This window comes from Brachycentrus maculatus, unplaced genomic scaffold, assembly GCF_059751285.1.
Source record: "Brachycentrus maculatus isolate JH-2025_06_01 unplaced genomic scaffold, ASM5975128v1 h1tg000494l, whole genome shotgun sequence".
Lineage (NCBI taxonomy): Eukaryota > Metazoa > Arthropoda > Insecta > Trichoptera > Brachycentridae > Brachycentrus > Brachycentrus maculatus.
Window position 1 is genome coordinate 458,961 of NW_028281241.1, and position 18,760 is coordinate 477,720.

Here is an 18,760-nt window from a genome sequence, read left to right on the forward strand (position 1 = left end):
AATTGTTGATGAATTCAATAAGAGAAATATAACTCATAAGCGTCGGAAGACCTCAAAAGAGATGGTCCGACGACATAGTCGCTGTGGGGGGTAGAAACTGGCTACAAGCAGCACCGACCAAAGGAAATGGAAAGATACGGAAGAGGCCTACATCCAGCAGCGGAGGACAGAGGGCTCATGAAGAAGAAGAAGCAATTTGATAAATTAGGCATTTATTTTTGATTTTTAGATTTGAATTTTATTTCATTTAATTATTGAATTAATTCAACAGCCGAAACGAAAATTTGGATGACATGCATTTAGAAAAATGACAGATGATATAAAAAAACGCAGAAATAAATTAAATAACCCTTTTTGTACCCACAGTTAATGCTCCGGTGGGTTTCCGTGCCGGTTTGTATAACCTTAATAGATTTTACGCTTTCGATTCAAACGGGAGGTTGTTTTGAAACATTGACCGTAAAGGTCCGCGCACACAGAGTCGGATGTGTCCATTTCCGCGTCACGGGACTGTTATGGCTGTATCTAGGGATAGGTCGATCAATCGCGAGCCGGGCACAGGCAGGAAAGCCGTGATTGTTCAGGCAATCAGAATGACCGCCCACAGGAATAGAGCCCAGTGTGACCATTCCTTTACGTACCTAGGTATGTATGTGATGCAATCTGAATTCTGAGAGAACGGGGTGAAATGTAAATAGTAGGGTTTCACATACCCCATATAAATACTTTCTTAGTCATTCTCTCGTTTTCCATTCGCTCCACATGTCCATACCACCTTAATGAACTCTTCTTAATCTTTTCAACTATCCCTAGTTGAGCCTTACATCCCTTTCTAAAATCTTCATTTTTAATTCAGTCATAAAATGATTTATATATATTTATATATATATATATATATATATATATATATATATATATATATATATATATATATATATATATATATATATATATATATATATATTTACCTATCTACTATATATTTTTATCGTTGAAATGTGTATCTTAACGCCATACACAATAAAAATGAGAGTGATTATACTCTATTGTAAAGGGAGAAAGGAAAGAGAGAAAAAAGGGGAAAATGGAAAAAGAAACACAGAAAAGGCAAACGAAAGTTCATGTAACGAACAGGAAACATGATTTACAAATTAACTAAACAAACAAAGTTCACGTAACATTTCCCTACTTAGTGAAATGTGTAATTTAACACAAAGCAATTACTTGAGGGCATACTTTATGGTTTAATTATAAAGGCATTATTAAAACCGAAACATAAAATTCGGTTAAGATACTTATAACTCATAACCATCCTGTATTCATTAAATTATTCCACAAAGTTTATTCCTTTAGGCTTTAAGCTACATAAATAATTTTGTGAAAGAAAAACGCGTAATGTTTTAAAATTGTTATTATTTTATTCAGAGTTAAGTCGACGTTTACAACACTGGTGTTTGTTTTAGCAACTCCAGCTCCTACACTAAAATTCCAACTCCTACTAAAACCCATGAATTCTAAAAAAATCTAGGAATAGTTTTTCCCTCCTTTCTTTATTAATATAAATTTATACATTTCTTAAAACTTGACATTTTTTAAACCGTGATATTTTCACCTGTGAAACACATTATTCATTTCTTTATTTTAACATTCCAGCGGGGGAATTTTATCGTTGTTACAATAATAATCTAGTGTTACGATGTGAAGCGCACGCCAGTTAGTTTCGATTTTGTAACAATACGAATCCCTAATGGATAACACTTCATAAGTAATACGACAATGTGCGGGATATAATATGCGAATGTAAATTTTTGTTTGTTTATTATTTATATTTTTTTTCACTGTCATATTTATTCAATATTACCCTGGACTGGTACCTGAAGCGGAGGGCTGATCACCTTTCCTTCATGTGTAAACGATCAAGATAAAACTGCGTTTATATGACGCAGTGCCCTATGCACCATTGGGTTGCGGATAAGGGTTTTATTATTATTATTATTTATATTCTAGTGGGGCGACAATATTATATACGAAGAAAAACAATTTTAACTCGTGACTAAAGTATTTTTAACAGCAATGCCAAATACAGTGTGAATCTTATACTATAAGAAAAGCGTACAACGAAAACGAAAAAATTCAAGTTTATAGCATGTATTCATAATAAATAACAAAAAATCTCACAATTTTAAAACATGTTATATAATCCGAGAGGAATTATCTAAGATTAGTAATTCTTAAATGATGTAGATCCAACTCTCTTGGTAGGCTTTATGAAAGGTAAAAATTAATGTGTGACTAAAAGCGACTACGACAGTTTAGCGTGATCGAGTAAACGCGCACCGTGATCGTGCACCGATCGAGCACACCGATCCGAAGAAAGACGGACAAAAGCACAAGCCAATAATCCGTTTTATCGTGCTAACCGGACTGCCGGACAGTAAAATTCCGTGTAATGCACAAGCGCTCTAAGATGTGTCTGTTATCGGGTGGTTTTCCGTCTATGTTGATTAGATGCCAAGGAGGAATTAAGGTGAGTACCGAAGGCTGATGCAAGGGGCTATGTTTACCCACAAAACCGAAAACTCGTACACACGGATTGCGAATCAGGGATGGGCTAGAAGGAAGTTCTCTAAGCCCAAGTAACATGTGAAGTGATTCTTTTTGCTTAATAAAAAATAGTTCTTCTTCGAAATAAATATATTTTTTTTAATAGAAAAGATTTATGGAAAAGTAAAGAGTTAAAAAAATAGACATATAAAAAACTTTTTCTCATACATATTTAAAAAAAAATCGAATTCAAATACAGTCTTTTTTTATTAGCGAGAATAGACGTCCATCCCGCAGCACAGCGGAACGTTCGAGAACTTGGACTTAACTTAACTTTTACCGTAAATATATATAATAAGTCAGTAATAATAATAAATAATAAATTTGAATAATTTATATAGCGTCATTTTCGTAAAAAAAAAATCGTAAAAAATCAAGCTGTCTTATTTATCGCGATTCGTTTAATTGATTAAATTAAATTATTTTTTACCAAAAGAAAGAAAAAAAACTGTTTATATAATTTTTACTTAGATGAGAAAACAACACCCCCTCCCCCTTCCTTATTAACCGGTGAGCCCCTTGTTAAAATATTGGCAGCCCACCCCTGCTGTGAATGATTTAACGACCAACTTATCCTGAGGGAAATTCACGTTCTTGTTGGGCAGGAACAGGAGATAAACATTCATATTTTAGCAGACCGCTTAAATTCTACATACTGTATATGAGATACGACTCTCTGGTCTCCTGATGTGTGTTAAAATAATTAATTTGAGCCATACGAATAATTCTAACACGGTTGCAAATGAATTACGGATTGTGATCAAGTTGTCTCTCTAAAGTTTATTTTAAAACAACAAGCAATCTTATATTGTTAGCAGGTTATGTTGAAATGAAAAAGGTCTTTGGTTCGTCTCCGGTTGGGTCGACAATGAAAGATAATCTCGTGCAATAACGATGAACGAGTTAACTCGCGGTATTTTGCGAACTTCTAGATACTAAAAATCTGTTTTATCAGCAAACCTACCTAACTAACCAACTAACCATCAGGCCGCTGTATCGGTAGACAGAGATATTAGAACGCCACACCACTATTTGCACACATTCTTCACCTCTTGAAATACTAAATATTAAGTTTTTTTTTCAACCATGTACATTTTTATATATGTATATTTATTTTATCCTCACTCGGCAAACCGAACAACGCATTAGATTGAAAAAAAGAAGACTAAACATAAGAGACGTAGATAAATGCAACAGGTGTTGCAAAAATTACATGATCTTTTTTTATTATACATACAATACATATATTAATATGACTGAAATATACTAAATATCTATGTACAAAGTCAAGGACCCTTACTTTTGAACATATGTTATCATATATAATATCTTATACGATGCAAAATTGAATAAACATCCTTATCAGATATAAAACGACAACCATAAGTGAAACTCTGATACAGAAAAATAAATAAAGATAAACTTATTATTTGTTTGTTTGATATTTTTTTTAAATAACCGATCAATGTGTAGTAGGAATGCAAAAGATTAGCTATGCTATCAGTAATGGTGAATCATGGACAGTTTTGCCTATCGCCTTACACATGACAGGAATACGTAATAAATTATTATTAGTTGTTATCATTAAAAGAAAAGATATGTCTCATTGATTATTTAGTCTGACGGAAAGTAAGAAATACAATTTGTATGTTAAATAAATACATTACAAATATGATTACAGTATTTCTTTGTACCTAGTTCTGAAAGAAATGGCTTTTATAATCACAATCAATTAGATTTTAGTTTTGTACTGACATTTCTTGGTGGAATTGCATTTTATAGAATAAATAAACAACTATGTAATTTTTTCAACGTGAATTTTATTTGACCAGCAACCGGGTTTCGTCGTAACCGACATCATCAGGCTGTTGATTATTCTATTAATGAATAATTTGATGAATTATTATTTTTTATTTATAAGCTCCATTTTACAAAGAGATTTTTTAATATTTCTTAACAAATAAAAATATATTTAATTCTAGTCAAAATAAAATACGTCTTTAATTAACTGTCACCGTGAAAATCTACGTTAATATTTCATATATTTGGACCTTTTTATTTTACAGGGCAACATATAACAAAATCGAGTAACGAAACAAAACGCATGAATCACACATCGGAACTTTTAAGTTTCGACGTGATAAGCGAGAGATTTATAACGTTTCCAATTGCGGCTGTCATATATAGAAATATTGTTTTAATATTTCCGTATTTCAAAGGTTCGCGGTGGCGTAAAGTTCCTCGGTCCGTCGATCAGTCGCAGAAATATCGGGCCATCAAAAGGGCGATAAATCACACGAAACCAGATAGGGAACGCGTTACGGGAGGACGCCCTGTGCCGTTACGGAGGTATGATGACTATCGTTAGGAAAAATATAAGCTATTTCTCACGCTCCAAATCAGACGACAACTTTCCTTGCTGGATGGTGTGAGGACAGATTCGGATTTAAGACTGAGACCTCTAACGCAATTATATCCTTAAGGCCCAATATACGATAATTCGCAACTTAATTTTTTTTGAACCCAGGTAACATTTGAAATAATTGATTTATTATTCTTAAAACACCGTTTTCGTATTGAAAAAATAAGTGTTTCTTCCAAATAAATATATGGTTATAAAAAGAAGATTTATTGAAAGATGAGGAGTTAAAAAAAAAGATAAATATTCAAAAAAACAAATTGAGCGCGGAGAGACGTCTAGCCTCAAACGTGACCGAACGCGTTCTAATTTGAACGTTTAAGATCTCAGCCTTAAGCCCCACCTCAATAACAAACATTTCATTCATAATAACAAACATATAGTAAAACATACGCTGAAATTGTATGAAATTTTCACATAAGCTCAACTTTAATCTGTGTGTAAGGTACTGTAGTTTATACACCACTATAATTTTATCACGGGAATTTTTTTCTGGTCTGGGATTTTATACGGAAGATAACGCTTTTACTACATAGTGTAGATAACTTTAATATTACATTTTTTTAGTAAAAAAAACAGGCATAAATTAGCTATTCGACATCATTATTCTTTATCGACATTATTTTTATGTCTATCTGACATGAATGATCACCGGTTTCAAAATTTCAAAGTCGTTAGAATAAATTTTAAGAAGTAAAGTTATCGACAAGGAAGGAAGGTTAAAAACCATTGATACTGAGGTGATCCGTTAAAAAATAAATAATTTTATTTTCTGTATTATTTTTTCAAAATGCACCGCTGGAAAATCCGTCCGTGAGACAGAGGAACAAATATTTACCGGGACGGGAAATGAGAGAACATTATTTCATTTCAGCATGTATTATGCAGAAGTCTGAGAAGAGCCAGTTAGGATATAGCGCTAGATATATTTCACTCTCTTATCATGCATATTTAAAGCCGAATCGGAATACTTGAGAAGTTATCTTGTAAATTAATTTCTCTCGTTTTTCGTCTTCTTTCACTGTCTGAAATTAAATTGTGAAAAATGCTCACGATGTCGTCAAAAATACAAGACGAATGTGTCATAAAAAACTGAATAAATCTTAATTTAGTGTTTAGTATCTTTCATCATCTAAATCCCATCAAATACGAGTATATCCCACTCATAGATCCATGAATCTGAGAGCAGGGCTAATCGCCTAGCCTTCACACATTCACTACAAATTTAGAAAAAAAAACACACGGTAGTCAAAATATTTAAATTATCAAAATGTACAAGAACTCATTAATATTGTACATTATTTCATGGCACATGTCGGTAGGTACTCATATGTAACTCTACGCGGGAGGGCTTGCGTCTTACAATAACAAAATGAAAACAACGTAAACGAAAATTACCAACAAAAATACTATCACAACGGCACGTGTAGACTCATTTTTAATATGCAAACAATGGTACTCACGGAAAGCTCCATTAATATAAAATCAAGTTAAAGATTACGGACATCGGACATGCGAGGTATAAACCATGTGTTTCTATTATTGGGCATACCACGTGACGGAATGACGGAAATCAATAGTATTAAAGTGTAGGAAATAAGATAAAAATTATAATAATCCCCATATACATCCACAACATCCACGACATATAGTATGTACATGTTTATAATGAAAACACACTCGCTTTCCCTTTAGCCCTACGACTGTGAATAATTTAAATTAACGCGAAGTTTGTAATTTATTTGGTCCCTACGTAGGCTACAATTAATAAAGTGGTTTTCCTTCTCTTAAATAATAAGTGATAATTTATCTTTGAGACATTTTCTTTTACGTTTCAATTCGCAATCTTTAATCGAGCAGAATACAAGGCAAACGTTTTATTTAGAATTTATCCATACCGTTCATATTTTTATCTCAATGAAATTATTGCGATGGGAATATGAAAAACTTTGGCCAAAATTTCAGGCCAAATTAATGATACATAATATAGTCATAAGTTAAATATAATTGTATTTATTCAATGAAAAATAACTATTTCACATTTTAATTCAAATTTTCGTGGTGTCATCGATGAATGGAAACATCAGTTTTGTTAATAAAGCTAATGTCATTTACGAGTATTAGGTAAGGTGAAAATATCTTATATTTTTATACGTTAGACATTTTGTTAACAATATTTTAAGTGTCTCCAAATGTTTGTACAGCATTTCTGAACAATAATGTGAACACATCCAAAATAATACGAAACATATTCTTCATTAAAAATAGGTAGGTAATTTGGCAACTACTCTAGAAAATATTCAGCTACTAAAGGACGGAGTCCAATAATCCTGTGATACTGAGGAGTGGAGACAGAGCGATAACCACGACGCTAAACACGGAGTAGGATAACTAAGAGAAAAATGATAAAACATCCCTAATAAGCGAAAATATATTTACAAAAATAAAATCGGCATGGATTTGGTAATTCAAACGGCAAACGCTTCCGTTTATGTAGGGTTGTATACAACACTGCTATAGCAGTGTATCTTACACTTTATATCTACAGTTGCTAGTTGCTAGCTCGGAGGGCAGACTAGGATTGGAGAGTTGCACGACACGTTTGTACAATACACACGCGGTATAATATAGAATTCAGTATTGACGAGAATGGGCTATAAATTACTCCGAACTGTCAGGGGTGAATGGAACACAGAACCATGTGGACCGCTATCAGTAAGGGTGAAATGGCGCAATTCCGTTCAAAACCCATTCTAAAATTTACAAAAATAACAAACTTTTTAAATAAAAAATTACTAATATGTTTATTTTATCAACCCCATAAGTTATGATATTTAAAATACGTGTATTATCAGCCTTTAAGGGTGTATTCGCAAATGTACAATTTAGTACGCGATCGGCTGTGCGAAGAGCCACATGTGTGTCGGCGCACATTTTTTTAGAATAATGATTGGAACTTTAAAAAAAAATTGAATTGGTAAAATATATTTATAATATTTTTAACTCTCTTACATTTCAATAGTTCTATTCTTTTAAATACCATATATTTATTTCTAAGAAAAACTTATTTTTTCAATACAAAAACGGTGTTTAAAGCAACAACAACAACAAACAATTACGTTAAATGTTTCCCGGGTTTAAAGAAAATTAAGTTACGGGCTATCGATTATTCCGCCTTACCGAACTCAGGTAATACGTTTTTTACTTCTGGATTTTAGTGTGCGCTTTTTAAAAAATACAGAAAACAATGTTATTTGGTCAATGGGTGCACCGCATTAAATTTCACGGTAGATTAATTTATTTAGAACGTAAGGATGCTTTAAAGCTCCCCAGAGTCTTGCCCTACGGAGTTAACGAGATTATCGATCCAATTAGCTGTTTATTTACGTAACTAGTATGTATATACAGTCTTATATTCTTTTACGTAAATTTTCTACGTTTGATTATATAAAATGTTTATACTACTAAAAAGCGAAATGTAAACACATGGATTTATTAAAGCTCAGTATACCGCATTTGCTACATTAAGAAACAAACCCATAAACATTACTACCGAGTATCGACTGATTTATGTTATATAAAGTCATTACAAGATAAACCATTACAGATCATTCAAATAATACAAAAAAAATTAGTTCTTATCAATTATATATATTCTTCTAAACCATTTTTAAATGTATTAAATATTTTAAAAAAAACTTTAATATCTTAAATATTAACCTTTTTATTAAACTCTTATCCGCAACCAATTGTGCATAGGGCACTGCATCATATAAATGGAGTGTTATCTTGATCATTTACACATGAAGGAAAGGTGATCAGCCCTGTGCTGCAAGTACCAGTCCTGGGTAATATTGAATAAATATTAGAGTGAAAAATCACTTCTATTTATTTGATCCCTCCAAGAATCAAACTAGGGACGAACAGTACGGCAGCCGAGCGTGCTGACCATTACACGGAGGCGACAATTAAACAAAATATTAATAATATTAAATCTAGGACACCTATTATTTAAACAAAAATATTTTCATTAAGGCACTTTAAACAAAAATCAAGGAAAAATTATTACGGATAAAAATATGAATTATTAAGTTATCAAATGGGAAAGGTTTTTAAATGATAAACAAACACAAACAAAATGAAACTCTAATTAGTTTACCGTAAGTTCACTTTGATGTTCAAAAAAGTTTTGACGGAAAAATAAATATTCATTCCCAACTTCCCGCCTTTAAAGCACATTTTTTGTTTGAAACAGTATCACAAAGTTTCTCTTGTCTAATTCCTTCCCGCCACTTCCTACTTCCCAGTTACCAGCAATAGTTAACCCTGGCTAACTAATAAATCCTATCAGCAGCACGCTATACCCAAATTATACACAGCGACAGAGCTTTCGGCCACTTAGTGGCGGAGAACCTTTGTTTGATACACTTATCACGAATTCAATTTATTCAATGTTTCGTGTTTACCATATGTTATAAATAAAATTAATAAAAATACACATTTTTATAGCTCTATGCGCGCAGCTATATTTTCAACTATGAGTCCTGGTTTAATTTTTAATGCTAAGTGGATATTCGCAAACACAAAATTCATTCCACCGGAGACCACCGAAGAGGTGACGAGTCGGCTCACGCCCAATTTTTTAAAAAGAATACAATTGGATTAATTTGTTTTTTAAGAATATATTGAACATTTTCTTTTTTTTTACTCCTTACCTTTAAAAACTCTTTTCTTTTTAAAATCATATAATTATTTCGATGAAAAACTTATTTTTTCAATGCAAAAACGATGTTTTAAGAAAAAAATCAATGACGTAAAATGTTACCTGGATTTACAGAAAATTAAGTTGCGACTTAACGAATACTGAGCCTTAATAATAATCATAATATTTTGGACGTGTTACGTGTATAGCTCCATATTTGTAAAATCATGCCTCAAGGGCGCTTCACTGTGATTTAAACGCGAAGGAAAACAATAGTTGATTGCTAGTAAATAGATGAGAAAATGCCGTTCACAACATTTTGAATGTGTCAAAATACTTGTTCGTACCACACTACTTAAATTCTTGGAAATTCTAGATAATACTTTTCTTCATCTTTGATGAGATGTTAAAAAATAATATGAGAAAATGCCGATTAAAAAATCATCTTATCAAGGAATACACATACGTTTGGAAGAATATATTGAATAGGTCGAGACTTATCGATAGTAATGAAATCCAAAATACCCCTTGATCCTCTAACACCTATACCTCTACTCATACATGTAAAACCTATTGTTCTGGCTGTTCGTTTAGATTAAGATACATTAGAATTTGAGATATAAAGTTTGCGATTGAAACACTTACTCAAGATAACAGATACCATTCGCTGGGTGACTGCCAAATAAATATTTTGAAAAAAGATAACAGATATATAAATTTTCCAAAACTGGAAATGCAAAATAAAGACTGACCCTTCGTATTCTGCAGAGATCTTGCAAGAGATAAGTAAAGCCACATCCCTAATACCGACTAAGTAATGGTACTTCTACGGATGTATGCTAAGGGAAAAAAGCTAAAAGCTCATAAATAAAGAAAGAATAATTTCTACTGAAAGCGGGAAGTGTAAAGGACTTACTTTGCTTTGCTTCCATATATAGTATAGTACGACAGTATACTATGTATATTACAATGCAGGTAAATATTCTTGTGGACGATCATGTAAGCTATAATCTCACAGCGGGAGCTTTGCTATATAGCTTTTGTTACTACTTAGATTGACCCAGATTTATTACTGAATATAAATATAATATAAGTAAGTACAATTATACCTCCATATCCATACCTCCATCACAATCGTCCAAATAATGTTATAATTAATGTTCTACACACTATTCATTCAAGTGATTGATGAAATATGCATGAAAATAGCGGGTTATGGTATAAACGATAAAAAAATTATAATTTATCTCAAGAATTTCAACATGATATGCTTTTTTTTATAAAACAATAATTTAGAAAGTTAAATAAAGTTTTTAAATGCCCAGCTGTTTCTTAATGTATGTGTTATCGTTTTTCCTATAATGTACAATAAAATATAGCTGCCCGTAAAATACGTTTGATGGGAAGCAGATGATGTAAGTGAAGGAGTTCAGGGTGAAGGACTTATAGGATGGCTATATGGAAAAAAAATAGAGGCGATAAAGTAGGTATTTTAGGAGAAGAAAAGGATAATAACAGTAATGTTTTTATGTCAATGAAGATTAGAAATTTAAGTGTAAAAGCAAAACTAATGCCCAAATAATATAATTAAAGGTTAAGTATTTATTTAGGGTAGATATGTATGCGTGTGGGTAAACATTTATTATGTTAGGAGATTTCGAGGCATGTTGAGTATTTGCTGTTATTTAATAGTCTAGATTCGAACTTCCGCTGTAATATCCTAGTCTAATGTGTAAATATGCCCAAAATACGAAAGGTCAGAAAAACAATTAAGTGTAGGGTGACTCATGACGGGACGTACCCAGTACAGACGTACGGTCAACACATGTCCGACAACAGCGGTTCAAACACTCGCAACGAGTTATGTGACAACCGATACTGGAAAACAGGGTTGTCTACTGCACCCTCGAAGCTCTCGCCACATCCCGGGTCGAGTAATGAAACTCTTGGCTTCTATTCGGACCCACACATGCAATAATAAAGTAGGTAGGTACTACTACTAATGATAAATATAATAATTTTACTTAGGTAAGTACTACTAATAACATTATTTTGAGAAATAAAAAGACTTTGTTTTATGATCCACTCACACTAAACATCATTAATTAAATCCTGAAGAGGGCAACAGGTTGTTGCCGAAATTAGTTGGTCGTTAGTAAAAATGTGAGTGGATCAAAAAACAAAGTCTTTTTATTTCTCAAAATAATATTTCAATATGATCCACAATGTTAATGCTTTCAATATTCAAAACTAGTAATAATAATAAAAATATTTAAAAAAAGACATTAAATGATTATTCATTGATTTTTACTCAATTCTATTTACATCAGTATCCTCTACTAAGAGCACATTGAATACCATATACAATAATACAATAATCTTCTTACTCACTAGGGTGTTAGTATCTTGTTTGATTTAATATAATAATAAAAACTTGTTTTTTAGTGTAAGTTATTATTTTTGGTAATTTTTCACGCAAATTTATATTTTTTTAAAAGTCAATCTTCTATCCCATTGATCGACTTTGGATTCAAATACAGGAAAACTCCCTATTGATTCCAAAGTTCCAACGCTTCCAAAGTTTGGAGATCGTGCTTTTGTAGTGCCAGCTCTCACAGCATGAAAACGATCGCCTTCACACTCAAGGACCATTCAAAATCCGATTTAATTCCAGTGTAAATATAACACTTATTTCTCTCGGATATTTTTATTATTATCCATAACATCAAAATCTCGATTAATTTCCAAGAATACTTAAGATAATTTTAAAAGGTTATAATGAATAATAAATATTATTATTTTTAAGAAGAGATTGAGATTAACAAGATTAAGGTGGTATGGACATGTGGGCCGAATGGATAACGAGAAAATGAAAAAGATATGTGGCGAATGTGAGCGGGAGAACCGAACGAGGACGGCCGAAAAAGACTCGGCACGATCAGATAAATCAGAACCTAAAATCTGGTGGCTTCAAAAGTCTGCGTAATCGGAGGACATGTATGACTAGATGTATGGATGCTAAAGAAGCGATGAGTGTATGTCAAGACAAAAGAGTGTGGCGTTCCACCCTCCCTAGCCTACCCCAACGGGAAAATCGCGTAATGGCAGTAGCAGTGGTAGTATTTTCATTATTTTAACCGGAGAAAAAAAGGTTTACAGTTATTCGGTACATATTGGTTTGAAAGAGCATTAAATACGCAGATTTTGAAAAAATATTTCCATGAAATATAATACATTATGGATATATAGTGCGGAAATATATTACAAAACTAGAAATTGGGTATGTTCCTCATAACTCATTATAGTTTAAATTGGTGCAGTTTGAATAATTTAGTCCGGCGGCAAAAGCAATAAGGTAGGAAGCGAGTTGTAAGTGTGCAGCACACCCCTATGATATGTAACTCGGTTACTCCGTTGGATTTACCGTGAGTCATCCCTAATGAACGCACTCAGCGGCTTTCAAACTGCTCATTTATAGATAATCGAAATATTTTAAAACGTATAAATCACAATTAAGAAAACATTTTTATCGTATTGTAAAAGTTTGTTTATAAAACAACTACGTTAAACTAAATAAAAATTGTTTTAATAAAGATTTTGGTTAGGTAAAGATGAAGGCGATATAATAATAATAATAATAACTTTGGGCAATTTATTTAGCGCCATATTCATAAAATACTACCTCAAGGGTGCTTCAATTAAACTGAAAAAATCTTTGGAAAAAAATATAGGGAAATATTTATTTCTTGGAAATGATTTGGTTAATAAACGCGATTTTACCTTTTTTCTGAAAATCATATTCTCACTTATTCTCACTTTTGGTAGAAGAACGATCTATGATATTGGGTACGCAACAACTAAGGCACGCTCGCCAAATTTAGTGCGCTAGTTGGTGTGAGATCTAGGCAGATCATTTTAGCTAAGGTAGCTGTAGCCGATCGAAGAGTGACCTCTACCAGTTGATTCGTCTGGAATACACAGCTTTTATAGATACCTTAGTTGGGTCATGCAATGATTTAAACATTAAACAGACATTTTTTAATCAACCTTTTCGGGAAAACGTAAACTGTGCAGTTCGTAAAGCGGTGGAGGGATGTTGAGTTCAGAAATTTCAAAAATTAGTCTCACTGCAGTGTTGTATACTGATTCCAGTGGATTCAGTCTATTGTTTGGCAGACCCGTATGGATGGTATACCGTTATAATCGACTCTAGATACTACAAATGCATTTACATCTACTGTTCCATTCTTACGTATGCTCTTAACTTGTATAGGGATAAAAACATGTTTGCCGTAGTTTGTTATTTTGCTTACTAGTATTTAGTCTTAATAAGGAGACATACTGCATAGCTATTGTTTGTTTCATCGTGTTGACTTAAACAAAAAAAAATACTATTTGGTTATAAAAATACTAAAAAAAGAACGATTGAATAAAGCAGTAAAAAATAACACTTGTGAGAAAAAATATACAGTAATAGAATAAACGCTTTGCACAATTCGTCGCTCTTCCGACTAACTGTCGTACGTGCTTTGACACAAATTTTATAAGAGAGCTTTTGTTACGTTTGCCTTGATAATCGTTCATTTTACCTGAAATGTGAACTAAGCGAGTAATTTCTACAAGTAGTCTTTATTCTGGATATTGATTTAATTGTCGATTTGAAAACAGATATTAACAATGTTTCTCATAACTATTCTCGTAATAATTCTCGATACATTGAAAAATATACATATGAGACATGATGAGCAAAAACATACTTAAAAAATCTAATTCAATCAGTTTCTTACAGCCGGTTACGACAGCAGAGCGATGAATTTTTTGTTTTTATTTAATAGGTAACTAAATACTTAAATATTTACAATAAATGTGTGTCGAAAAGGCATTGTTGCAATATAAATAGGTATATTCATGCGCTTATACTCGTATCATGCACGATAAAGCTTATTGACCCGAGGTAATGACTATCTCGAAATAGGAATCACCCTGACGGTGTATTATTTTTATTCGTGTTTATTTTTTAATACACTTTCCGCCCCGTTGGCTATAAAAAGGCTAATCAAATTATCGCATAAATAAGTCAGGAGTAAGAAAGGTAAGCGTAAGGACCCTTGTAGGGTATTGGCAAAGGGTGCCACGTATACCTTTTTTTTTTTTAATAATCCCTTACTGGTATAAACTGGACCCGATAACTCATATACGGCTCATATATGAGTTGCTGAAAGATAAAAACAATTTTTTCTTATACCAGAAATAATAGTTGTATAATTTTCTTTGATTTAAAATATCGATTAGAGAATTCCCTAAGAAACTGAAATAGTAAATTGTACCTGTAAAATCACAATGCAGATATAGGATTCAAAAAATAAAACTAAAACTCGACAAAGTTTGGACAACGATTTATGCCTACCCATATCGGTAAATTGCCGAACACACAGTACGGGAGAATTTTGATGGTTATTATTATTGGGGGTGACAGAAATAAGAGGAGTAATATTGAGGGTTGCAAAAAGAAATGCAATTTCCTCCCGCATTATCGAGAACTCAACGATCAATATCCACTAAGGCCAATACTGTAATAGAATTTGTGATGAATGGACGAAATGTCATTGACAAATCGTTCAAGGATTTCTAAAACCATCATTCGATGTAATTTTGGAATACGTACATAAACCGACTGACCGTAAAATTCTTTGGAAAAAAATTCAACCTACATTTTTAAAGAGTGAAACTTATGGGTAGTAACTTTTAAAATATTTATCGATTTGGCGTTTAATTTGTAAAACTCCATTTTAATTTATATATAAAATGTTAAAATAAAACACTAATTTTAGAGTCTTCTAAATTGTATTTTATTGCAAATAAAAAAATATAATCGGCGACAGTTGTTTTGCCTGTTTATAGCGTTCATTTTATTTTCCAATGCTTGTATCGATGGAACTTGCAAAAAGTGTAATAAAACCATCATATTTATGTATTGACCAGAATGAAGTCAATTACTGGTAAAACAATAGAAGGATTCGGTTACTTATTATTATTATTCGGTTATTTTCAATATAATGTCAAACTAACTTTCAAAATAACACACTTAAGAAATAATCCGATAGTAAATTTGGTAGTTTTAAATACTATTTCTCCTGAGCTTTAAGCACATATTTTTTAAATATCAATTATATTAGCAATAACATATTTAATAAAATTAGACAAAGCATAGATATGCTATATTTTATGATAAATAAAAATATATTTAAATTATCGAAAACTTAATAGTTTACCATATAGACATATTGTTTGGTTTAAACCGACGTTTTAGAAGCCACCATTACAATGGTGATCTATAGAGAATGATATTGTACTATACATCGTAAAAAAAAAAGTGAAGTATGTCGTGTAATGGTGACCGGAATGTCGGTGCGAGTAAATATTAATACGAGATTCAAACCGAAAATATGTCTAAAATTAACAGCACATTGACATATTCAAAATCTACGTTCACATTTAAAGCAATTAAGATCACTCATGTCAAGCGTAAATTTTAAATTTGTCCTTGTTCAGATGTTTTATTGAACACGGATGATATTTTAATATAAATAAAAATAAATAAGAAAATGAATATAATTTCCTTATACCGACAACATTTTATTGCAAAAATCAATATCAAGATCTAAAGTTAATATAATCATCAAAGGATCAATAACAATGAAGATATTTACCGGATATAGTAACAAAATTTAAATTACAATTCATTTACGTGGATACGATCGCCTGTTAATACGATTACTCATAATACTTGGTTGAAGAGGTAAAATAACGAAATTAAGTATTTTAAAAAATTGGTTGCCAAAACGTAAATTTGCCTTTTTTAATTGAAACATTATTTGGTAAATACTTACCACTATTTTATAAAATCTATTGTGACACGTGTTTCGACGCATCATTTTCAAACACCGTAAATTGTCGCTAAAATGAAGCCAAACTTTGCTTGTCGCAAGGAGTCAAAAAAATATCCAGGCTATCGAAGTCAGAATGGAAAAACGCAAAATCAGCGAAAGTGTGTGCTGTTAGTTGTTGTGTTTCATGATGATATTCTTTTAATATGTTTGAATAACGGTAATAGTTTTTGTAGGGCTACAAGCAAGAGTATTTACTTGAACAGTTCCCGGAAATTGACCCCCGTTTAACCGAGTTTACTACTTAACGCGACAGGGCAGGGGTCGGAGCGCGGACGGTCACGGAAAGCAATGCCGATTCTATCCCTCCACTAGGCGGCGCACTACGGATGTCGATAATGGACAACGGAACTTGCGTGGAACCACATTTTCCAGAAGTGGATGATTTTCAATAACGAAAAATCGTACTTTATGAATTATTTTTTTCACTCTTCTTTAGAAAAAATATATTTAAGGAGAGCGCAGCTTAATATTACCGTGTATATTACATTTCATAATTGATGTTTTACTTGGTAAATATAATACCACTATTAATTAATACTGGTATTTACCAAGTAAAACATAAATTCAAAATAGATAGATATTACCACAAAATGACTGCCGATCAGCTAATGATAGTATATATTTCTTTTACCATAAACTCTTTATTATTGAATTAAATGTTAATAAAAATACATTTAAAAAAATAGATTACCGAGAATCAAATTTCATTGATGTATTACTATTAAAACCCTACTTTTTATTTAATTTAAAATGTTCTTCACGTTGTAAATATTAATTACAATGAAAAAGAAAGAGTTTTTTTGTAATAGTAGTAAGTAAATAAAATTTGATTCACAAATGATATGTTAAATGGATAGAAAATAATAAAATTAATATTCTGTTAATGTCATTCTGCCTTATCATATTGAGTATAAACATCAAAACAATAAACAAACGTTTCAAGTACTGCACAATAAATATTATGTACATATTATAGATTGTGCAAGCAACCTACAATCAAATTATGGCACGCGACACCGCTGACCGCAAAGTTGACCCATTAGAGATAAATTTTAATTATAGTAACGATTATTTATTATCATAAGCTGGCCCGCGATATTTCAGCTATGTTCAATCATAAAGAGATGAGTGATGATAATGAGAAACTGTTTCTAAATGATATTACACAATTTTCCTTCGGAATAAAGATATATTATACCTATTACGTTACTAAGTAGTTGTCCGAGCCTGGCTAATTGTGAGAAAAAATAGAATACCGAGAATACATACAATATTTTTTGACTATTGTATAATTTTTAAAAATCCCCATCGGTTCATTGTGGTGTTAAGGATGAGATCTCGAACGTTGAAATTCAAAATTTTGAAAGAACATATGTTGGAATTTAACTTTATTTAAAATATATATTGAAAAAATAGTACCTCCTTACCTTTCAATAACTTTTTTTTTTAAACCAAATATTTATTTAGAAGAAAAACTTATTTTATCAATACTAAAACGGTGTTTAAATAAGTAAAATATTTTACAAAAAAAACATTCGTCCTAGATCGATTCAACATTCTCTTGCAATTTAAGGGAATCGAAATCACAACGCCAATTTTTCATGTCGAGTTCTACCCAACTGTTTCAACAAGAAATAACACAGTTCAACTTTTTTTGTACAAGAAATACCCACAAGTTCTCAACACAAATTATGGATGAGCCTAATGAGTAATCGTTACTTTTTCGGCTTCCCCTTTTGGGATGATTTTCGTTACTTATTCTCGGATTATATTTCATTCCAGCTAATGTTTTCGATGTTAAATTATCGAGTTTATCAGGAGCTACAAATACGCAGTAGTACCATAAGTCGTTAATTCGGCTTTTGGATTCGATCGCCGATAACAAATAGATATTAATGCATCTATGACGCATGATTAAAATCAGTGATTCACAATACACTCGTATTGATAATTATGGTAAGAACGTCAATAAATTATGCAAATCCGTCAACTTAATTTTCAACACCGATATTTTTGTATGTATACAATTTCATCCTGGATCGATTTTTTAGAGATTAATACGTATACATACATACCTACACAACA

The 18,760-nt window shown here is 31.8% G+C and overlaps 1 protein-coding gene across 4 annotated transcripts in view; it reads right to left on the minus strand.

Annotated features, from left to right (window-relative positions):
* tty (tweety) overlaps nucleotides 1-18,760 on the minus strand; it is an 87,258-nt gene that overhangs the window by 33,236 nt on the left and 35,262 nt on the right. Inside the window, exon 1 of one of the 4 annotated variants that reach the window (XM_088272334.1) lies at nucleotides 3,569-3,682. The exons of the other annotated variants lie outside the window; for them this stretch is intronic. The gene's annotated coding sequence lies outside the window, so the exon portion shown is untranslated. Of the gene's footprint in view, nucleotides 1-3,568; nucleotides 3,683-18,760 lie in introns of those variants that run through there. 4 annotated transcript variants of the gene reach the window in all.